The sequence below is a fragment of the Dermacentor andersoni genome, chromosome 11, assembly GCF_023375885.2.
Source record: "Dermacentor andersoni chromosome 11, qqDerAnde1_hic_scaffold, whole genome shotgun sequence".
Classification (NCBI taxonomy): Eukaryota; Metazoa; Arthropoda; class Arachnida; order Ixodida; family Ixodidae; genus Dermacentor; species Dermacentor andersoni.
This window is the reverse complement of record NC_092824.1, coordinates 68,259,975-68,284,639: the sequence shown is the minus strand read 5'-3', so window position 1 is coordinate 68,284,639 and position 24,665 is coordinate 68,259,975. Positions and strand designations below refer to the sequence as shown.

Below are 24,665 nucleotides of genomic sequence, written 5' to 3'. Positions count from 1 at the left end.
CTATTTGTATTATTACTTTGGAGGCGATTGTTTAAACATCAAATTTGGAGGTAGTTACATTTTATAGCGCCCTCATTTTTTGTTAAAGAATATCTCGAACATCGCGCCTCATTCGGAATATTCATCATCAGTTTTCAACGCTCAGTCCAGGAAATATCAGAACCGGGTGCGTCCCACTGCTCTGTCAGACGGAAACACCGCGCGAGGAAGTGTGAGAGGAAGATTAAATACCCTGACAAGTTTTAACGAAGTTTGAAGCTTAACACAGCGAACAGTCGTGGCAGGTCGTGGCCAGTGGTGCAGAGACGTGCCTCGCCACCAGTCGTCGCCAGCGGTTGCGAGGCAGGTCTCGCCTCGCCACCAACTGCTGCGACGTGCCATGCAGGTATTTCACGTGACTGGCGGCGAAGTTCAGTTTCAAACGTCGTCACGCTTTTTCATCACGGGGTGCTACCGCCTCATATGAAAGCGGGGCGGCTTTTTCTGCGCTTACGGCGCACTCGATTTTGATATTGCCTGAACTGAGCGCTGAAATTCGATTACGAATATGGTGAATCAGGTGTAATTCTAAAAATAAAAATAAAATGTAGTTACATTATAAAGTAACTACCTCCATGTTTGTCATCAAATAACTCTTTCCAAGGCATTCGCAAAAGAGTTATGCCGATATTTTGAATTAGTTTTCTGAGCCTCGCGTTTATTATCGGCAAAGTAACATCCGCCTCGCTTTAATGAGAAGCCAACAAACACTGACACCAAGAACAACATAGGGGAAATTGCATGTGCCTAATAAATGAAATAAAGTAATGATAAATTAATGGAAATTAAAGTGGATGAAAAAACAACTTGCCGCAGGTCGCGTGTCGCGTGACACGCGACATGCGAAGGTTGTGGGTTCGGTTCCCACCTGCGGCAAGTTATTTTTTCATCCACTTTAATTTCCATTAATTTATCATTGCTTCATTTCATTTATTAAGCACATGCAATTTCCCCTATGTTGTCCTTGGTGTCAGTGTTTGTTGGCTTCTCATTATATGACTAATAAATATCGGGTCCCTCGGTTAACCTGCTTTCTTCTCATTTATCCGCCTCGCTTAGTAACTCCTGTGCAAAAACGCCATGTTAGCTATGTTCATAAAGGCCTTCATAAAGAAGGAGTCTTCGAAGTCTAAAAAAGTAAACATCTCGAGTATATGTGAGGACAAGACGAAATACACCTTTCTCTCGAAAAAGCGGAGCATGTGTTGCAGGATTTATTGAACAAAGTTGGACAATGCTCCCATACAGTAAAACGCGCTTATGTCCAACTCCAAAGTTCGAAATTTGGCTGTTTAAAACAATCGACTTAAATTTTTTTTCAATTTCTTTCAAAACGGAAACTATACAGTGAGATATGTGTTCCGGCGTCATGAGATCTTGTGTCCATTGGCCGATGCGCAAGAGTCGATATTTTCTATATATTTATTATTACTTAATACCTCCCGATAATAAAGTTGAAATGGGAGCTACAGTAACTTCGTTATATCTAGTACTTCGCTACAACAATTGTTGCCCCTCACAGCCAACATTGGCTGCCGGGAGGGGACGGGGGAACGCAGTACTGTTAACCATTCTAGGGAAAACTGATCCAAAGGCCCTCTCGGCAGCACCGATGGGGACGTGAAACATTATTTTCTGCCACGTCATCGAAAGTGAGGCTGCTGCGGGCTTTCTGTAATGGAGCCGTCAAAGTTATTTCACCTTTACCACCATCTCGTGCGCATGCGCAGTGGTGTAACGGGTCTGACAGCATTTGGTAAGCGTGACGATGGAGCGCTGCAAGGCTAGGATTGCATACAACGCTCGCTGCTGCCCGCGAGCGGACGGGTTCGAACGAGAAGAAAAAAAAAAGAGAATTCGGTGACGATTTAGGGGTAAATGCGAGGGGAATGCGTTAGCATTAGGTCGAACCTCTTTGAGGTGTCGCATCTATTATTTGAGACGCCGTCTACAAAGTGTTGTACAAATTACGAAGTGTTGTTCGAGATTCGCTCACTCGACACACGTACCGCCTCTTCAAGGAGCGAAGTGCATGTGACGTCAGCTACACGGCATATATGCCAGGTGTTGTTTTCTTTTAGAAGTTCCAAAATTAAAAAAAGAATTGCCCATAGCAGGCAGCACAAATTTAACACTAGATTTAAACTACTCTATGAGGCGGCCATTACTTATACGAGAAATCAAAATGCCTAATTAGATAATTAACATAACTACTTGGCCAACCCTTTATGTAATTATCTTGTGGCAGACACACACACACACACACACACACACACACACGCACACACACACATATATATATATATATATATATATATATATATATATATATATATATATATATATATATATATATATCTACAAATTATAGCATGTGAATTCGCAAGGCGTATCCAAGGCGCAACTTAATGACTAATTGGACGCGATTGACACCTGGAAACATTAAGACAGTATTAAAAAAAAGTTGCATGTACAAGCAGTGCTATGGAACAGAGGAGACTCAAATAACGGAACTGTACAAAAGCAAGGCAGTAATTTGGGAGAGTTTGCTCAGATTCAAGGAGGAAAAAGCGATACCGTAACACGTACGGACAGAAGAAAAGACGAGGACGAGCGCTGATTCGCAACCGAAGATTTCACTGAAACAGGGTGAATACATACGTAAGTTATCATAGATAAAAAAAAATCGTAAACATACCCGTGATTCTTCGCTATGCACGTGTGAGTGACGTCATGGCGCGGGCCTAACACCTCCCTACACAAAAGTGTAAGGTGCAATTCGCCCCGCACCAATGGGTTATGCTCTGTCCAAAAAAAAAAAAAAAAGTTGCTTCGTCATCGCTGTTTTGCAGGGTACGTGTCAAGCCTGCGTCATGACCTCATTCACGCGCGCATATCGAAGAATGATGGGTATGCTCACTAATGTTTTATCTGTGATAACTTATGTATGTATTTCACCCACTTTCGATAAGACCTTCGGTTGCGAACGCTCGTCCTTGTCTTTTCCTCAGTCGGCATGCGTTAAAGTTGCACTTTCTTCCACCATGAATGTTCACAGATGGACGAACAATTCCTCCGAGCCTGTGTTCTCAACCGTGGTCATCGTCTTCTTAAGCAAAAGCACGCGACAGCCGCATTTGCCACAGAGCAGGCTATGTAATGTCACTCCAGCGGACGTTGTTTTGATCCCGGACGCCATTTTAACGGTCACAGCTGCGCACCCGACAGTGGCCGCGCCTGGAGGCTGAAAACAGATGCGCGTTCAGCAACGCCAGAAAGAAACGCGTCCCTTGAATGGCACCCGCCACGACATTAGCACAGCCTGCGTTTTTTCTTTGTTTTGTTCAAACGTGCTCGTTAAATTTCTGTTTCAACCATCTGCCAATCGCGCGCGCTACAGCGAAGCGGGGAAGTGTAAAATGATTGAGAGAAATTGAGCACCGCTTGCTTTTCTAGTTCTTCGTGCTAGAAAAGCAAAGAGCCCGAAACGCGCCTCAAGATCTTGCAGATGCGTTCAGAGCATAACTAATTGAACGAGCAGTTAGTTGCGTGATGAAGCGCTGATTTACTTTGTATTGCATTGTTGAGACATCGTAGCGAATAGCACGTCCATGGCTCCTTGGGGAACCGCAACGTAGTGAATTCTGTGGTGTGTTGCGCATAAATGTACACCACAAACTGCGAAAAAAAAAAAAACGTAAAAAAAGAGAGACGCGACAGGATAGAGGCGCCAAACAAAATTCTGCACTACACTACACAAAATTCCGTATTAACCAACAAGCCTGACAAGAAGTACTTCTCGGCGTGGTTTATTGTCTCGACTCAATTTCTCGGATTAATACTGGCCGGGGAAGGCTTATGTTCGAGGAAGCTTGGTGTGTGGATGACTCGGAATACGATATCCTCTGTCCTTTTTGCCGAAGAGAAAAGGGCACCCTGCCGCACGTCTTGGCAGAGTGCACAGAACTCAAGGCGCCCCCTCCTCCCCTTCCCACCAACACCCCCAATCCACAACCCCTTGAGCGATGGGAGACCTTGTTATCCAGCCCCGCCCTACCGATTCCGCTCGCACTGAGGAACAGGGGCCAGGAGCTGCTGGAAACATATGGGTCCCGTAACTAGGGAACCACCCCGTCTGGTGCCTGCGTGCACCACCGATTTATTTCGGGCCCAGCAAATGTTGCTTCATCATCATCACCATGCCCCAGTTCTTATAAGCTCTAGTGGCAAAAAAAGAAGAAAACAATTTAGAAAACAAGGAATAACCACCATATTCAAGCATACATCTAAACAAATTGAGGTAGAGAGAGAGAGAGAGGACAAAGGGGAAAGGCAGGGAGGTTAATGAGAGGGAGAGATTCGCTTCGCTGCCCTACGCTGGGGAGAGAGGAGAGGTGGAGGTAAAGTGACAGGAAAGTAGAGAGAAAGAAGCGAGCCGCCAAAGGTGCTGTCATGCCATTAGAAATAGAGTGTTCGCTGTGTGGTGTGCAATTCAATGAATAAGATTTCACAATAGATTGTAGTGGCTGTGGACATACGTATCACACGGGAAAGTGTGCAGGGATTTCCGATGCTACAATTAAAGCTAAGGGGGAGCAGCACCGTAGTGCGTGGCACTGTACAACTTGCAGACGTTCAAAGGGTAGCGCTCCGCCAACCGACACAACTGATAATGACTCAGATGCGCAGGATCTTCGAACAATGTTGGTATCCATAAACGAAAAGCTGGAATACCTTCTGCCCCTAAAAAAGACGCTTGAAAGTGTTGAAGACATAGTCCCGTTCATGAGTGAACAATACGACGAGCTCTTAACGATAATCGAAAAGAATGAACGTGAAGTAAAGGAACTAAAACAAAGAATAGAAAGGGTTGAGGCAAAAGACAGTGAAATGATGCAGCTGAAAACGGAAGTGGATGATTTGAAATGGAGAAGTAGAAAGCTTAACCTTGAATTTCATGGAATTAAGCCGCGGGAGAATGAAAATTTGCTTGTTGAAATAAATTAGCTGACTGAGGCAAACAACATGCCCCAGCTTCTGGAAAACGATATAGTGGCCACCCATCGCCTGCCTTCAAAGGCAGATAAGACACCCGGTATAATCTGTCGTTTTGCCAATCAGGATATCAGGGATAAATGGTGGCAAAGCAGGAAAATACTGTCAAGTGAAAATGACAGTCTTCTTTTGTCGGAGAACTTAACTAAAAGGACACGCGCCTTGTCGTTCGAAACTAAGCTCTGGGCCAAAACTAACAACTACAAGTATGTATGGCACAACAACAACAAAGTTCTCGCGCGGAAAACAGACGGGGCAAACGCGGTAGTCATTTCTAATTCTAGCGACCGCGAGAAACTGAGTAAGACAGTCAGCTGAACTGAAACACTGCAATGGCAAATGTACCCAGTACGCCTTATGTATTACAGCACACTTTCACTAGTCATTTAGAGCCAACATTTCCCAAGTCTTTCAAATGTTTTCGCCTAAACATCCGATCTTTTGCTAACAAGGAAAGTTACCTACAACTTTTCATTGAACAAACGAAAGAATCATTTGACGTTATTATGCTGACTGAAACATCGTGTACTGATGACGTCAATATTTTCTGGCTTCCATTATATAATACTTTCTATCTGAATCGACCAACCGGTCGTGGGGGTGGGGTGTGTATTGTAACTAAAAAACATTTAGAGTCTGAAATATTGAATGACTTTTTGATGGTAACTCAGGATTATGAGTTATTGACTGTAAAACTTCATAACACAGTGTTTTCTGTTTGTTATCGCCCTCCAAGTGGTTCTGTTACACATTTTCTTGGATACTTAGATACTTTTCTTGCGTTCATTAATGACATGAAATTAGACATAATTTTTAGCGGGGACATCAACATTAACATGATGAAAAATGATTCACCAGAACTCAGGCTTAAAACGCTATTAAAACGCAATGCATGCTGGAATACTATAAAATTGCCTACCAGAGTGTCCAAGAATACGTCATCTCTAATCGACGTATTCATTACAAATATAAATCGCGATTCAGTTAAAGCTGGCGTATTCGTGTCGGGCTTGAGCGACCATATGCCAGTATTTCTATGTTACAAGGGTCATCTACTGAATAAGGAATCACAGTCGGTACACCTTATACAAAATCTTTTTATGTTTCGTACCAATATCCTTCAAACAGCCTGAAATACTGTATTTGAATATAAAGATGCAAATGACGCTTATGAATCTTTTTTTAGCCTCTTAAAACAAATATAGGACGATTGTTTTCCATTGAAGTGCATAAAGCAGAAAAATAAAATACGTAAGCCATGGATTACCCCTGAGCTATCTGTTCGAATACGCAAAAAGAATGCTTTATATGCTGAATTCATAAAGACCCAAGATCCAGAACTTTCCCGCCGTTTTAAGAAAATTCGGAATCGTATAGAGAAAGACATAAAAAAGACGAGGCGCGGGCATTGTTTCAATGCCTTTTGTTCTTCGAATTCATATACGGATGTTACGTGGAAAAACCTGCAATCTCTGCTAAATTACAATGGTCCTGCTGAACAGATGCATAGCTTGAAAATAAATGGTACTGAGGTAAAGCACAAAGCACTTGCAGATGCTTTCAACAAGCATTTTGTTAACATTAGAGCACACTGCGCACCGATCAATGATCTTGAATACATTTCTCAAAATTCCAGTTCTATATTTCTTTATCCAGTACACGAGGGGGAAATTACAATTCCCAATCTAAAAAACGGTAGTGCCAGGGATATTGACGGCCTTCAAATTAAACCTATAAAATACGTTGCTGCAGATCTTATATCTCAGTGCATTACTTATGTCTATAACCTCTGTTTAAATTAAGGTACATTTCCTCATAGGATGCAGATAGCGCACGTCATAAAACTTTTTATGAAAGGTGATAAGAACGATTTGGGAAATTATCGGCCATTATCCATACTTCCTGTGTTTTCAAAGGTTTTCGAAAAAGTTATATTAAGGCGCTAACTGAATTTGAGCAAAAACATAATCTGCTGACAGTCAGTATGGTTTCCGTAAGGGGATGGGCACTCAACTCGCTTTGCTAGCACAAAAAGAACACCTACTACAGCATTTGGAGGAAGGCAAACTTGTTGTAGGCATCTTCATTGGCCTATCAAAGGCATTTGATTGCATTAATCACAATCTGCTAATTCAAAATCTTGAACGCTATGGCTTTCATGGCAATGTCGCTTCTCTTACACGTTGTTACCCAGAATATCGCCAACAAATAGTTGTCATAAATGGCTGTCACTCAGATCCACTACCTATCTCTTCAGGCGTCCCACAGGGTAGCATTCTAGGGCCTTTTTTATTTAATATGTATGTGAATGATTGTGAATGTGAATGAATGTTAAAACTAATGAAAGTGTGAAATTTATCATGTACGCTGACGACACCAGCATATTGATAGGTGGTAAAGATATTGATGACCTTGTCAACGACGCTAATTTCACGTTTGCAAAATTTGATGAATGGACACGTAGTAATAGCCTCCTGATAAATGAGAATAAAACAAAAGCTGTAATATTTCGAGCTAAAAACAAACATATATCAATCAGCAAACTTATCTAAAAAATGGAACACCTATTGAGATTACTTCCAGTATTAAAACGTTAGGTGCCACTTTTCATGAACATATTTCATGGGATGCTCATGTGGATAGTGTGGCAAATAATCTTGCGCAAGTAATAGGTTTAACATACTGAATTCGCCACATACTTCCACCGCAAACTATGATGTATCTATAATTAATTGTTTTCCAGCAGAATAAACTACTGCCATCTAATATGGTTTGACACAACACAGGGAAACTTAAACAGGCTTCATAGGTTGCAGAAAAAGATCCTTAGAATTGTTGAGGGCTTGCCCTATCACTCGCACACACAGCATCTTTGTGACAAGTACAACGTAATTCCAGTTGCCAAATTGTTTGACTACCATCTTAGGCAAAGCATTTAAAAACGAAAAAAAAATAAATAATAGCTCCTTTTTACAACGTTTAGCTAACCTACAGGAAAACACTTCTGCCCGCCTGACACGTAACACTATGCCCTGGAAAGTGAGAAATTATAGAACAACGTATGGTCTAAAGACACTACAGAACAAATTACCCAGGTTACTTAATAGGTTGAATAATGAACACGTTAAGCTTGAAGATATAACATTCAAAGAACATCGACAGCATTTTAGCAGCTTCTAGGCCGTTAGTTTCTTAACTTCTTGTTTCTGCAAACCAAGTTTTTCTTTGCCCCGTTATCCCTAGCAGTGTACATGGTGAGGGAATGGTTCCGTTTTCCCTCTTTCAATTTACAATGTGTGCTTTATCTGTTTTGTTTCTCTTTACCATCATTGTGTATGTATTACTGTTATTTCTTGAGGATAAGTGAAACTGCGTTTATGTTATTTCTTTTGTGACTACTCCGTCGTTGACTGTGATGTTTTATTATATGAGTGAACTTGCAATTTGTACTTCCATCTTGCCTTATTTTTTTTGTACGTTACATTGTACGCTCGGAATATGTAATTTAAAATGTGACCATGTATTATATGCCTTTTTTTATCGTTATGTAACTGCTCCGTGTATGGGGGGGGGCTACGGCTCTGTCAAGCTGTCATTCATGACAGCTTTTGCTGTAGGTCTCCCGTGTCGTGTACTTTTATGGGATACAAATAAAGACATTATTATTATTATTATAAAGAAAGGAAGCACAGTTACAAAACCACAGTCGCCATTGCAATGAATGATGCTGTTACCCTTTGTTCAGCAATGCAACGATTCTTGGTAGGGGCAAGGGCGAAGAAGAGCGAGAAATCCCGGAAGCGTACTACATCAGTTTGTTAGGTGACGGCTGCATTAGTACCACCTCGGTGCGCTTACTTGAAAAAGAATTTGCCTTTTTAGATCGGTTACGATAGATGCAATAACTTGACTTTTCATGCTGTGTGATCAGTGATTCTGTTGTTGAGCATGCTATGCTGGCCTTGCTGGGACTACGCTGTTTCTAATAAAGCACAGTCGGTCACTGCAACCACGTACAGTCACCACACAGCACAGTAGCACTTGTAGCACTGTAAGTAGGGAAATGAAAGAGCGCCTTGAACCACATGGAGAAAACTTCACTCGGATTGGATGAATGTTATGAGCGTCCCTTTGGGGACAGGGCGATGGGTTGCGCCACCAAGCTGTTGCTATTATACTGCGTATTGTCCTACCTAGATTAAAAAAGAAAAAAAAAAACCTATGACGAACTCCCATAATCAAATTTTCTGACTCCCTGTTGTGAACTTTGTTTTTGTACGTCTCCGTTTTTTGTCGTTTCCCTGCTTTTCTTCCAGCAATGTTCGGAAGCACAGATAAACAACCGTCATACGCAACCGTCAAACACAATATATCATTTCGAAGCTCCATCTGGCATACCCGCCAAGAGCAAGAACGCTCGGATTGTCCACCTTTCAAAAACAAATCTTGGCAACACTAGGTTAAGTTTTCCTTAAACATTGTTTAACTTCGTACAAGCTTGTTTGTTAACCACGTTAAACGATTTTAAAAATAAAAGCCTGAATGTAAACGTCATTTGGACTCCTGAATAGTAAAGTCGTCTGCATAGGATTCAGTGTTTCGACAAACAAAGGATGTTTTCTCTACTCAGTTATTTGCTACGTCAGTTACATTGTACATGAGCATAGTTATGACTTTGGTCAGCACGTGAGGCCTACAATAATAATAGTTGAATAGTGGTTTAGATGTTGTGTGAGTAGTGCGTGAATAGGCGAACAGCAATGTGTGGGTATTCTTTACTTTCGTGTCAAGTCTTAATTTTCTTTCTCGCGCTGCTCGCCACACGAATAGAATACCAACTCCCCCAGCAAACTATACTTCAAAAGTATATTACCAGTTGAACTTGGTCTGTGCAATAATTATGATGTACACTGGTGTTTATGTTGTGGATGGATGAGTACACTTAGGACTGTTAAGTTGTGCTTGATGTAAATCAAGCACAATTTAATGTAACGTAATCAAGCACAATTTAATGTAAACATCAACATTTTCCTTTGTGCAAAGTTTGATAATTTAAATTGACCGGGATTTTTGTACAGGTTCTAGCGCCGTTGCCGGCACTGCCTACTTCCTTGAGGAAAGCACTTATCCAAGCTGCTGCCTCGAAGCGTTTTGTGTTTGAGCATTTTTCATCTTTCTTATTTGCATAATGAGATAAAGGTGCCCGATAAATCAAAGCTTAAAGAAAAGAGCGCTGGCTCTGCCGCTGGCTCTGCCGTTTCGGGCCTTCCAGTTCCCTGGAAGGCCCGACGAAGTGAACGACAATCATGGGGCATCGTGCAGGCACAAGTGGGGCCAGACGCTAGCGTACCATGCTTTTGCCTTTTAGCTGCCCTCCTGCAGGTAGCAGGCGTTAAAAAAAAGAAAAAGAAGAACACGAGCGCTGATTCTTGGTGCCGTTTTCTCGTCCCACGTATTCATGATTAATGTAATTAATCGTGCTGTCTAACGCGCGCGCACACGCGCACACACACACACACACACACACACACACACACACACACACGCACACACACACACACACACACACACACACACACACACACACACACACACACACACACACACACACACACACACACACACACACACACAGGCGCGCGCGCGCACACACGCACACACACACACGCACGCGCACACACACACACACACACACACACACACACAAAGAATAGCCGGGTCATTAATTTACGTACGTTACATTACGTAACAAACTACATTATTCCCAACCGCAACATTCACAAGAATATCCCCACTCGAAGTTTCTTCAATAATGAACGAGTTGAGCTAAGCTCAACATCTTCGTCGCGTCGCAACGAGTCTAAGAGTGGTGCATGTTAAGGTTTCTCTCACTTTTCACCCACACAAGATCGGCGAACTCCCGTTTTCTCGGAAACGCCGAAACGCGCGGGGTGTGCTGTCAATTATTCATCTCTTTTCTTCAATTATCCTTGTTTCTTGACACAATCGAGAATGTACGACGTCTCCACGAAACGAACGCTATCGCCTACGCGTTTTCATTTGACCTCCGCACTGGCGTTCGTTGAACGAAGAAAACGCCACGATGACAAGCTCAATGCGGTGTCTTTTCTTTTTCTCCAGTCACGGCGGAGGACGGTATCTCTTGCGCCGCAGAGCGAAGGGTGACGACACGATCGCGGTTAAACACATCATCAGGTATTGAGAGCCCACCCGAAAGAAGGAGAAAGGCTATTGAGAGAAAAGTGAAAGGTCTAATTGCACGGCGACACGCTGTGCCATACTGGAATGCGATGATAAATGAAACGATATGCACAGGGTAGGCAACACTCAGCCCCGTATATATAAGGCACGTAAAACAAGAACGCAAAACGTATAAAGTGTGGCGTTAAGATCAGTGTCTTCCCGAATAGTCAAAAAAACGCTTTCATTTTATTTATTTATTTATTTATTTAAAGATGTCCTTACAGGCCTCGTATGAGGCATTGGGTAAGGGGGGGCGTTAAAGTATGATTAAAAGAGTATATAGGGCATATGACAAAACATAATAGACATACATTATTAATAGACAGTGGAAAAGTGTATACACATCTTATACAAGTATTAGAGCATTGTACAAGATAACAGGGTCCGCAACGTACATATTAGAAAAAAGACGAACGATACAGTTCCTCAAAAAAAAAAAAAAGAAATGTAGCCACTCCAGTACAGATACTAAACAATACTAAAAAAAATACAAGAATAATAAGCGAAATGATGAGCTCATAAACAAGAGAGCACATAACTGGAAAAAGAAGAAAAAGCATCATGCACTTTATTGAAGTTAGGCGGTGGAATATGAATTGATGAGCTGGCGGAATTTATCGGAATTAGGTTCGGAGACGATGAAATCAGGAAGAGCGTTCCACAGTCGAATGGCACGAGGAAGCGCCGACCACTTGAATGCATGTGTGTTTTCGTAGATGCCTGTGAAGCTGAGGTGATTATATAATCTGCGAGATCTGAAAGGTGCGACTTAAAGCCGTAACGAAGATTTCCTATCCGTATGAACGTACTTGTGAAACAGTGATATGAGTGCAAAATCACGTCGAGTACTTAGTGGCTGAAGTGAAATATCAAGTTTTATTTGTGATGCTAGAATTGTAGGTGTAGTTACGCGAGATAAACCTAGCGACCCTATTTTGAATTGATTCTAATAAGCTGATTAGGTTATGATGGGGTGACCAGATTGGAGAGGCAAATTCGAGCTGGGGGCGAAAAAACGTCTGATAAGCTAGCTTACGGATGTTAGAGGGAGAATTACGTAGGTTTCGGCGTAAGTACCCCAGTGAAGTACCCCCATGGCGCGGGACCCACAGGCTGGACCAGTCAGCTGTCGAAGTACGTGCTGTAGTAGCTCGAAGTGTGAACCTTGAGGTAAACTTTAGTGAGATCATTAGAACAATCTGACGGAGTGCGAAAAAAAAAAGTTGAAACTGCCCACTTGAAAACACCATCAGTTTACTTCTAAATGACGTCTACTTATTATAATCGCGATAAACGTCCCACAACCTCAACAAGTACGAATTCTCCCGTCCGTTTCCCGACGAAATTACTTTCCTGACAAAAAAAAAAAGAAGGAAGCCAAGTCAAAGTATTTCACGCTAGTTTTTAGGTGTCGCGCTTGGTGAAAAAAAAATTCTCTATACCCACCGTGTTACTACAAATATTAACAGGCTCAATAGGCACCACTTTTTGGAACATGCCAAAATAACTTCAGAGTCTTATCTAATAATGCGTCTTTTATGCAGCATTAGCAGTATCTTTTGAATAAGTATATTTTTTGAAGATTTAGCTCCAAAGTGCTGCAATTTTCGGCTGAAAAAGCGACTCAGTGAGAAGCAACCATGCACCAAAAAGGTTGCGCGACATTAGTCACACATGCATGCGCATTAGTCGCTTGCATTACTCATACATGTGGGTTGTGCGAGGCAAGAAAAATACATTAGCAAGAAAATACATGGGCAGTACATTGCAATACAATACAATACAACACCATACAATACATAAGCAAGAAAAAAATTTCCCGATGACATGAAAGGAAACACACGTGTTGAGGGTTTGCTAGAGAATGACACACTTAACAGATGCCTTCATTCCCATTCACAAAAACATTTTTGTTTCTTTAGAAAGCACAGTGAAACGCTACCTGTGAAAACTTGGTTGCATAAAAAAAATTTTTTTTGCATTCACTGTGAATTGTTGCCGTCGCAATGTACACGAAACTGAAGAGCATAGCTTTTGGAAATTGTAAAAGTGCAATACTATTTTGGAATGTACTTCGAAGGACTCACAAGAAAGACTTCGTTTTGAATCGGGATACCATCCGATACTTGACTGCACCCCACGAAGAACAAGCGGCATTCGATATGTTTTCTTTTTTCCTAATTAGACTACACGTACAGCTTATGTAAGAGACGCATGTTCGACCAAAACACTGAATCTATTGGTTCGTCGAAATTTCAGTACACTCAAATGATTGGCCACCTGAAGGACATGTACGACGTAACACAGTTTCACTCGAACTAGTACTACCTCTTGATAAGTAACCTGTCGTTGCCACTAGATTAAGTTGTAAACTACTTGTAGCTTTTTCTGGGGTACAAGGTTGTCCGCATTGTGATTCATAGGTCCTGTCTAAGGGCCATCGATATCAGATGTCTCGGCTAGTCTCTCGTACGCTTCTCGCATATACTATTACACATGATGCAATAAATACCATGTAAGAAAGAAGAACAGTATTCTTGTCCGTGTCATTTCAGTCTACTTTCTTTTCTGTCGTTGCATGTCTACAGCACAGCCCGCAGAGTGAACCAATACAAACCTGTGCAATTGGCAGCTATTCTGCAGCATGCTCACATACCAACTCCGAAAGTAGTTGTGCGTATGCTGTCCAGTGGCCTTACTCGAATGTTCTTTTGCTCAACACTTGTTATTTAGCGAATATGCAGTATTTTTGCAGCGTTATTCCTGAGAATCAGCACAGTGTATATATATATATATATATATATATATATACCCGCCGCGGTTGCTCAGTGGCTATGATGTTGGGCTGCTGAGCTCGAGGTCGCGGGATCGAATCCCGGCCATAGCGGCCGCATTTCGATGGGGGCGAAATGCGAAAACACCCGTGTACTTAGATTTAGGTGCACGTTAAAGAACTCCAGGTGGTCGAAATTTCGGGAGTCCTCTACTACGGCGTGCCTCATCATCAGAAAGTGGCTTTGGCACGTAAAACCCGATAATGTGAATATATATATATATAAGCAGCAATGGTCAGGAAAGTCGTAGAGGGTTCGTTTTAAACGTGGAAAACCCAGAGTGAGCTATTTGTCTCCAGGCTCTAGAATAAAGAGTTCTCTACCTTAGTATCCTGGCTTGTAAGGTCTGCCGAGGCAACTATGTTAACTGGGGACGTCTACGCAAAGCTTAACGCTTCTGAATATATACAAGATAGCAGAGTTATGCGAGTGCACCGAAAAGCGTTCTGCACACTTGAGATATGATATATAATATAGAGGATAATGAAAAACAAAACAAAAAACCGTGCGAGAACGGGAGCTTTCAGCGTCACCGTTCTCTGAAGTCAGTCGCAGTCATCCAAGCGAGTTTGAAGCAGTAAAAGCGCCTGCTTTTGGTTAAAGGATTATGAACTGTGTTTTGTTGTCCATTAGGGACACCGCCTTCGTGTTGGATGATGGCACCAACAGGATTGCATTTGAGACGCTTGAACATATCTTCCACATTGTTGAGCCCCTCTGCCGCATCTTAAATGCTTAATAGAAGGATAAAATATCAAGAAAGAAAACAGAAAATATCTAAGAGAAAATAAAAATAACGACGATCGCTGACACGTTTTGGCATAGCGCTCCAATCCATATGGCACATCCCCTGTTTCACTGCATCAAAGTGTCGGTGCGCGCTGCTAGGTTCGACGTACACCATTGATAATTTATTTTCCCTTGCGTTACACGGAATTAGGAGAATTAACTTTCACTTGTCGAAAATTAGGCGTTCCGGGAAAGAGTGCGTTCGAACTACATTCGTCACGTTCGAATCAGGAAAAAAAAAAAAAAAAACAAGCAAGAACACTGAAGGGTTCCCGGAAGTTAGAGACCACCGATATTTATGACGCCGATAAACGGACTTTCCCCAGAAGTAACACGAAACGTAGACACCACCTTTCGTGTCGAAAGCCCGGAGAAAAATCTTGAAAAAAAAAGAAGAAAACGACCACAACGAAAAAGAACAAAAAAACAAACAAACAAGCTTATTCAGAGCAGGAAGAACGGAACCATTTCGCCTGAAAGAGGCCCAACATATCTTCACGTCAAGAGCGCCTTTCAGAACCTCTCAGGCTTGCCCGCGCATGAAGGGCTCCCTGATAGGCGTGTACAACTCGACAGACAATCACGGCCTTCAGCGCGCCCGGCAATGCAGTGAAGCCTGCACACGCGTCTCGAGAACGAACTGAGGGCGTCTCGAAAGAGCTAACAGAGAATTCCTGAGCACCCGTTCTTTTTTCTTTTTCGTTCCTTTCAGCTTTTACGTCATCGAAACTAAATTTCGTCTTGTTCTAATAGGGAGACATTTCCGAGATTTCGGGCACGAACTTCATCCCCCCCCCCTCTTTTCGCCGAAACGACCTCCTTATAAGTGGTGCTGATTTCTAGGGAAAAACACGGGGAAGGCGGGAGATGGAAATTCAAGACGATGTAGAAGAGCCATGAATTGGGCTAGTTGGCGTGAGTTCACTTGTCTTGCGCTAAGTACCGTAAGACCCAACGGCGACGAAACCAAACACTGGGTATGAAGCACACACGCTTTGACACACGGGAGCGCAAACTACCCAGCGGTTTATTGTCAGATCACAGCATAGTTTATAAAGCACATAACAACGCGTTGCGACTGCGCGAACTATGGTTGTAGCAGATCCTCTCAGGTCGCGTTCTCACGTATCTGTTTGTTATTATTCTATCAATGCGTTCTGTGTGTGTATATATAGAAATGAAATAGACTTCATTCTCTGTTCTCTGCACTAATCCTGGCATCATACAATATGCGGACGCGCTCAGCAAAGTGCGCTACAGTGACCATAGGATGGTAAGGTCTCGAATTAGCCTAGACTTGAGGAGGGATCGGAAGAAACCAGTACATAAGAAGCGAATCAACGAGTTAGCGGTAAGAGAGAAAATAGAGGAATTCCGAATCAAGCTACAAAACAGGCACTCGGCTTGAACTCAGGAAGAGGACTTTACGACAATGTTATGGGTATCATTAAGAAGGGTGCAATAGAAGTCGGAGGTAACTTCGTTAGACAGGGTACCGGTAAGCTATCGCAGGAGACGAAGGATCTGATTAAGAAACGTCGACGTATGAAAGCCTCTAACCCTACAGCTAGAACAGAACCGGTAGAACTTTCCAAGTTAATCAACAGGCGCAAGATAGCTGACATAAGGAAGTGTAATATGAACGAATTGAGCATGCTCTCAGGAACCGAGGAAGCCTAAAAGCAGCGAAGAAGAAACTAGGAATAGGCAGTAATCAGATGTATGCGTTAAGAGACAAAGCCGGCAATATCATTACTGTAATGGATGAGATAGTTCAAGTGGCTGAGGAGTTCTATAGAGATTTATACAGTACCAGTGGCACCCACGACAATAATGGAAGAGACAATAGTCTAGAGGAATTTCACATCTCACAAGTAACGCCTGCAGAAGTAAAGAAAGCCTTGAGCACTATGCAAAAGGGGAAGGCAGCTGGGGAGGATCAGGTCACAGCAGATTTGTTGAAGGACGGTGGGCAGATTGTTCTAGAAGAACTGGCCACCCTGTATACGCAACGCCTCATGACCTCGAGCGTTCCGGAACCTTGGCAGAATGACAACATAATCCTAATCCATAAGAAAGGGGACGTCAAAGACTTGAAAAATTATAGACCGATCAGCTTACTGTCCGTTGCCTACAAAGTATTTACTAAGGTAATCGCAAATAGAATCAGGAACACCTTTGGCTTCTGTAAACCAAAGGACCAGGCAGGATTTCGTAATACTACTCAACAATAGACCATATTCACACTATCAATCAGGTGATAGAGAAATTTGAGGAATATAACCAACCCTTATATATAGCTTTCATTGATTACGACAAAGCGTTTGATTCAGTCGAAACCTCAGCAGTCATGGAGGCTTTACGGAATCAGGGTGTAGACGAGCCGTATGTTAAAATACTGAAAGATATCTATAGCGGCTCCACAGCCACCGTAGTCCTCCATAATGAAAGCAACAAAATCCCATTAAAGAAGGGTGTCAGGCAGGGAGATACGATCTCTCCAATGCTATTCACAGAGTGTTTACAGGATGTATTTAGAGACCTGGATTGGGAACAATTGGGGATAAGAGTTAATGGAGAATACCTTAGTAACTTGCTATTCGCTGATGATATTGCCTTGCTTAGCAACTCAGGGGACCAATCGCAATACATGCTCACTGACCTGGAGAGGCAAAGTAGAAGGGTGGGTCAAAAAATTAATCTGCAGAAAACTAAAGTAATGTCTAACAGTCTCGGAAGAGAACAGCAGTTTACCATAGGTAGCGAGGCAATGGAAGTGGTAAGGGAATACACCTACTTAGGGCAGGTAGGGTGACCGAGGATCCGGATCATGAGACTGAAATAATCAGAAGAATAAAATTGGCTCGAGGGTGTTTGGCAGGCATTCTCAGTTCATGAACAGCAGGTTGCTATTATCCCTCAAGAGAAAAGTGTATAACAGCTGTGTTTTACCAGTACTCATCTACGAGGCAGCAACCTGGAGGCTTACGAAAATTGTTCTGCTTAAATTGAGGACCACGCAACGAGCTATGGAAAGAAGAAAGATGGGTGTAACGTTAAGGGATAGGAAAAGAGCAGATTGGGTGAGGGAACAAACACTAGTTAATGACATCTTAGTCGAAATAAAAAATAAATGGGCGTGAGCAGGGGTCATGTAATGAGGAGGGAAGATAACCGATGGTCATTAATGGTTACGGACTGGATTCCAAGAGAAGGGAAGCGTAGCAGGGGGCTGCAGTAAGTTGAGTGGGCGGATGAAATTAAGAAGTTTGCAGGGACAACATGGCCATAATTAGCACATGAGCGGGGTAGTTGGTAGTTGGAGAAGTATGGGAGGGGCCTTTGCCCTGCAGTGGGCGTAGCCAGGCTGCTGCTGCTGATATATATATATATATATATATATATCATGTGCTTCAGTACATAGAACGACGTTTTGCTATCAAATTCACTGGAACGCCAATGCATTTCCCCGCAAAGTTCGGGATTGTATATTTCGAAACTCGTGTCGTCCTGAGAATTCGTTCCAAGTGGATCCGCCTTGCGAAGTCCACTCATAGAGTTTGTAAATTGTAATCTGGGTCATAAGATAATCAGATTCAAAGGTAATTCGTGAATTCTTGTTAATTAGTCGATTTTGCATATCATTTTGTGTGCAAGTAGTATCCGGCGCTACGAGTAGACCGGCTCGTAAACTAGAATTTTGATATCTGCCTCAAGCCACTTGTAAAGATTTTGGAAAGTGTTCGCTGAAACAGCTTTTATATATATATATATATATATATATATATATATATATATGAAGTTTTATTAAAAGAATAATCCGAATAATGGCTTATGGTCGGGGCCCCTAGTCCAGGGCTGCGCTGGCTCCTGCCACCTTCTCAGCTCTCTGGACCTGCCGTGCTGGACAGCAGTGCCTCCCATTGCTCCCTCGGGCTCACGCACTTGTAGTTTCCTTGTTCCATTTCTAAAGGTTCTCGGATTTCCCTCGTCATTTTGTCTTTTTGCCTCGCGCGACCGCAAGCGTGCGGTCGCGCGAAAGATTGCACGTATCAAACACTTCTGCACAAATTTTTTCGGTTTACAATGTGCAAGGTATACACTGTGCCCACAGTGTAGATGGTAATTTGCGCACAAGTGCTGGATACGTGCAATCTTTCGCGCGACCGCACGCGTGCGGTGTGGCTTGCGGCGATGGGCGGCTCGAGCGTAAATCGGCCCTAAACCTGCCGTTCCGACGGCGTCCCGTCTGTCACACGCATTTTAGCGGAATCGTGTACACCACAGTCATTTCGCAGGCTACGTATTTGTGCGCTTGATTTACATGTTCCCCGCGCGCTCTCGTTGTGTGAGTTCACTCTCTTGCACATCCCTCTGAGCTTGATCGGCGCTGAAAAGAGCACGGGCGAGTCGTACCTTTCTGCCGCCTTGGTAAGGCGGCGTGACGGGTTGGGGACATAAAAGACAATAGCAGCTGGCTCACATTTGTGCTAATTATTTTTGTCACGCTTTCTCGGCCGTGTGATTTCCGTTATTATTTTCTCCCCTATGTGCACTATCGCGTTGTCAGGTTATCCACTTTTCTTTAGTCCAATAATATGCGTACTCAGGCTGTCTGTGACTGCATGAAAGCAGGACTTAATTGCCTGTTCGATAACCGATTTTGTTATTCCTCCTTAAGAACCTTTGAATGGCTCGAGTCGTAGCGTAATATTTGTTTTTATCCTCTAGTTTTATATGGCCAGCATGTGTGACCTAGGCTTATATTTAAGTCCAGAAATTTTATTCTCGAATCTTTCTGGTAGTTCGTGCGTGAAGGAGAGGCCACCGGGTGTCTCCTGGAACGTACTATATAACACTTCCTTGACAGTAGTAGCGCTAAGTTTCAGTGCATACAAGATAGTCATCTACATAGCAACACCTAGTCATCTACAACTACAGTCACTAGATGCTAACATTTTCTTTTAGATATGCAACAAAACTAATCAAATTTGGGCTAGTGGTTGCCAAGAAAAGACGATTTCTTTTGTCTCGTGTATTAAAATAGTGGCCCACAGCTAAAGCTTCCTCTTAACCAAACATCGGTAGGCCGATCGACTGGGAGAGCCCACAGTAAAACCACAAATAAGGTTGTGCAAGATGAGATGGGTTGGGCCTCTTTAGGAGTCAGAAAAATGGAGAGCAATGTTAGTTATGGAGAAATATTAAGAAACATGGATGAAAGTAAATGGGCGGCTAAAGTGCACAAATATCTGTACTTGAAAAGGGTGGACGCAGAATGGAGGAGGAGGCCAAGAAAGTTGGCAACCAAGTACAAGGTAATTGAAAGTGAAGATAGACAACCAGGAGTCCAAAAAGAAAAGTGAGGGAATGGATGCGTAGAAAAAAACAACAACACTATGGATATTTATAAGAATGTGCAGAAAGAAAATAGAAGGAAAAGTCTGTACGATAACACAAAGGAAAAATGCCTCGATATTTGGGGTTCCAGCTGGTTGCCTAAGCACAAAAACATAACGGAGCAAATATTCGCATCTAGAATAGGCATGTGTACCCAGCAGCAAAAATCCGTAGACCACTCAGCACATCCTAAAGGAATGCGAATGCATTCACCCTGTGAGACCAGGAGGTAACGTGCACCTTACAGGAGCGCTTGGATGTAAATTGCACAGAACCATCAACCGGTCACCAGCCGAGATAAGCAAGAGACGTTAACAGCACTTGTGTATGAGTGAGTAAGTGAAACAACTTTAGTTGGTCAGCAATTGACGCGAGTAAACTAGGCTAGGCCCACTTGGGGACCATCAGGTGAAACCTGACGGCCCTCTCGCGGGCCCTCTGGTCTGCCAGGATTTGAGAGGTCTGGTCCTGGGCCGTAATGAGCTTCATCATTTCCTCTTGGGTGAAAGGGGGACCGGCAGAGGCGCAGCCCCACAGGACATGTTCGAAGTCCGCATAACCACCACACAGGGGGGCAGTCCTTGGGAACCGTTCGGGGTACATTGTGTGCAGCGCCGCGGGGCTCGGGTAAGTGCTTGTTTGCAGAAGTCTGAGAGTGACTGCCGAGGCCCTGCACAGCGAGAAGTGCGGCAACGGCAGGAGTCTTTTTGATAGATAATTATGTCTGCAGATTTTGTTGTACTATCAGAGAGGCTCGGGTCGCCCAGTAGAGGAGGCGTTACCCAGCGAACGGTCAGCCAAACCTCGTGCAGCCGAGTGCGCCTCCTCGTTGGGGCTGAGCGAGGCACCCTCAATGGTTCGAAGGAGCGCAGGGAACCAGGCCAATGAGTGATGTTTGATGTCTTTAGCATTTTGGATGATACGTAAGGCCTGGGGAGCCACCATTCCCATCTGAAAGGCCCTGACAGCGGCCTTGGAATCTGAATAAATCGTGTCATGCACACTGTCCGTCAATGCAAGGGGCAATATCAACCTGCTATGCAACGATGGAACTAGAAGTGCGGATGGTAGCGCAGCTGAGGACTTTGGAATCCCAGGCGATGACCACTCAGGAGAAGGCTTCTTCGTGAGCGTACGAAGCAGCGTCTACCAAGCATCTTCGATCCTTGTCCAAGCGGGCACTGGCGAGCAGAGCTTTACTCCTGGATCGTCTTCGTCCTTCGTTGTAGGTGGGATGCATATTGCGTGGCATCCGGTGTATGGAAATCTTGGATCTTACGTTTAACAGCACTGGTGAAAAGCAAAGCAGGGACGTGTTTGATTGACACGACTGGGGTTGTTACAGGCATAGGTGGCGGTACAAGCTAGACAAAGAAGTTTAGAGGAAGAGAAAAAATATTAGGGAGGTGTATACAAAAATGCTAGAATGAAAAGCAGGCATAGCATACCTTATTAACTCAAGTAGGCTCGGTGACTATTTGTCATCGGTCCGCTTCGAAGAAGTTGCCAATAAATCATCATTATCATCAACCCCATCATCAGTTATCTCGTCTTTGTCATCGTCACCATAAATTCTCTCGTCATCCCCTTCTCTCCCCCCCCCCCCGTTATGGGGTTAGGAGATCCACTCACCGTTTGAACGAACACAACACACAACGTAACAGTTACTTGCGCAAAGCAACAGCTCGTTACGGCTACCGCTGCGCTAATTCCATGCAGTGGGGAAGCTCAGGAACGTGCAGTGACGCACCTTTTTTTCACACCTTTTGCTGCGCTCTACAAAGTAGGGCTGCTTTACTATGGTGTCGCGACGCCAGCATTTCCACACTGTTCTAACACAAACTACGCAAAAACCCTACATCAACATATTTTTTTGTTTTTTTTTTTTTTCAGAACCGTAAACCGTAAGCCGCGTGACCTCTCAGAGGAAAACAACAAATACACACGAAAGGTGTACGGATTGCGGCGGTGACACACCGGTTCATACATCTGTCATCTTGCGCTGATCGTACTGGGAACTGTCGTCATCTTTCTGCGGCACTGCGCCGTAATTATCGGGCTGAACGAAGTACATAGCGATATGATTTCTCGCACGCCGTTAAGATGCGCAGAGAAAGAGAGCCCATTGGCAAAGGGAGGGGAGGTAGGGAGGTGGGGAGAAGATCTACGGGGCCCTGCGTTGCGATGGTGTTTGAGCGTGAGCTCTATCTGCCAAGTGGCCGTTTAATGTTTCTTTTGCTCCATAGCACGAAAAATTTACGGTCCCTCCTCGAAGCAGCTTGGCTACCATTAAAAAGAAAGAAATAAGAAAGAAAGAAGGAAAGAAAGAAAGAAAGGGTGCGTCAAAACCTTTAAGTAAAATAGCAAATGGACAGCAGTAAAGTTTCAGAAGGAAACGAAAAGATCAGCAACATCGTTCCTATATAAAGAAGAGCGGAGTCTTACGGTGAAATCATGCTAGCGTTCTCGCAACATGACTGCCCTCACAGGACACCTAACTTGTCAGAATGATTAAACTATAGAAACAAGGCAGTATGAGAGAGAAGGATTGAAAACATCGTGAAAAAAAAAGGAAAAATAAATTGCCTGTTTTAGAGCTCGCAAGCGGAGCACTTCTTGTTACAATTATTTTTCTTCTACTCTTTTTATTCGAACTTAGCATTGGCTCCAATAAAAAAGCTTGCCTCCACCTCCCCCCCTCCCCCTCTTCCCTCCCCCTCCCGCTTACTAGCAGAGGCACAAGAAAAACAACAAAAATACATCACAGGGGATATGAAGAAAGCGGGATTGGGTGGCGGGCAATTCGACAAAGGGGAACAGCCTGTTAAAAAAAGAGGTTGTAACTGGCTCCTGTCAAAGGCAGGGCACAAGCGACACCTAATGGCACAAGCACGCCCTAAATCACATTTTTTTTTTGTCGGCCGCTTTACCAACGCGGTTCGTCCCTTCTCCCAACCGCATCTCTCTCTCTCTCCGTTTCTCAATCACGTTTCAGCGAGGCCATCTCACTGCTTCGCCGAGAGAGAAGTCCCCAAACAAGGCACACGCACCTGTGTGACTCCCGCATAAGAGATGCGGAGCGTCGTTCTGTAAGCGCGGAACTTCGCTTCGATTCTCGCGCAGTTCGTTTCATTCGGCTTCCATCGGGCCTCGTCTATTCTTTCATTTCAACATTTTTTTTTTATGTCTTCCTAGATGTGCGTCCCAGACTGCGAGTGTCAATGCCGCTTATTGACAACCATCGGCGAAAGCGCGCCCATCATTGCGAATTTCGTGCGCAGGCAGTCAGCCACTGCGACATCCTCGGCACTCTCTCCCTCCTCCCGCTGTAGCTCGTTTCGTTCGACGAACGGTTCCCTCCGTGTCAACCTCCTTGCACTCCTTCTGCACCAACCCGACGTAGACGATCGCATTTATGTTGAATCGAAGTGCGAGAGAAAGGTAACAGTAAACTTCTATATGACAGACAGCTAGCTCGAAGCGATAGACGTGGGCCTATGAAGTAACGTAATTTTTTTTCGCGTCGTACACCTCGAATCTGCCTCGGCACAAAAGATGTGCGACTGAATGCGAAACACTTGCCGATGCGTCGAACAACTTTGAAAAGGTGCGCACCGACGCCGAAGTGAGAGAGTCGGAAGTGGGGGAGAGGGAAGAATCTTGAGCGGGGGGGCATGACGCAACAGAAAGTATAGAACGGAGAAATTGAAGGCCTTGGCGTGAAAATTGCAATTATCTGTTGGCGATCTCACTAATGTGAATGTCCGATGAAATCGCGACCACTTGACGTGAAAAGTGGCTCCAATCACTGACTTGCAGTATGACTTGAAGTGTACTTCTTCGGACGGTGCGTTTTACAGTCGAATCAGCCTGTTTCACCCATTGTTGCTGCGAACAAGTCCACTGCTAACCATTTTTAACACTCCCTTCGATCTCCGTTGTCTATATTTTGAGTGATCCTGACTGCCTCTAAACGCGATAAGCTGGTTTGAAGGAAACAGGCAAAAAACGGGAAAAGAAAAAGAAAGGAGCGAGAGAAACAAAACAGAAAGAAAGACAAGTGGCGCTGACGGGGGAGGGGAGAGAGTCTGTGCGATGGTATTGATTGTACATAAATGACAGGGCGCCGTTTTGAATACCCGCTGGGCTGGGCTGCAATCATTCGTAAAGGATTTTATTAGACATCACTGCAGGACAAACGCGCGTGCCAATCACCCCTCCTCCACGCCTCCTCTCAGGCTCCTCGCGATTTTCTTTTTGGAGCGCTTGCTTTCTCCGTCTCTC

The 24,665-nt window shown here is 43.8% G+C and overlaps 1 pseudogene; it reads left to right on the top strand.

Annotated features, from left to right (window-relative positions):
* Window positions 1–4,740: 4,740 nt before the first annotated feature.
* On the top strand, window positions 4,741–5,412 carry LOC140213993 (uncharacterized; annotated as a pseudogene).
* The last annotated feature ends 19,253 nt before the right edge of the window (window positions 5,413–24,665 follow it).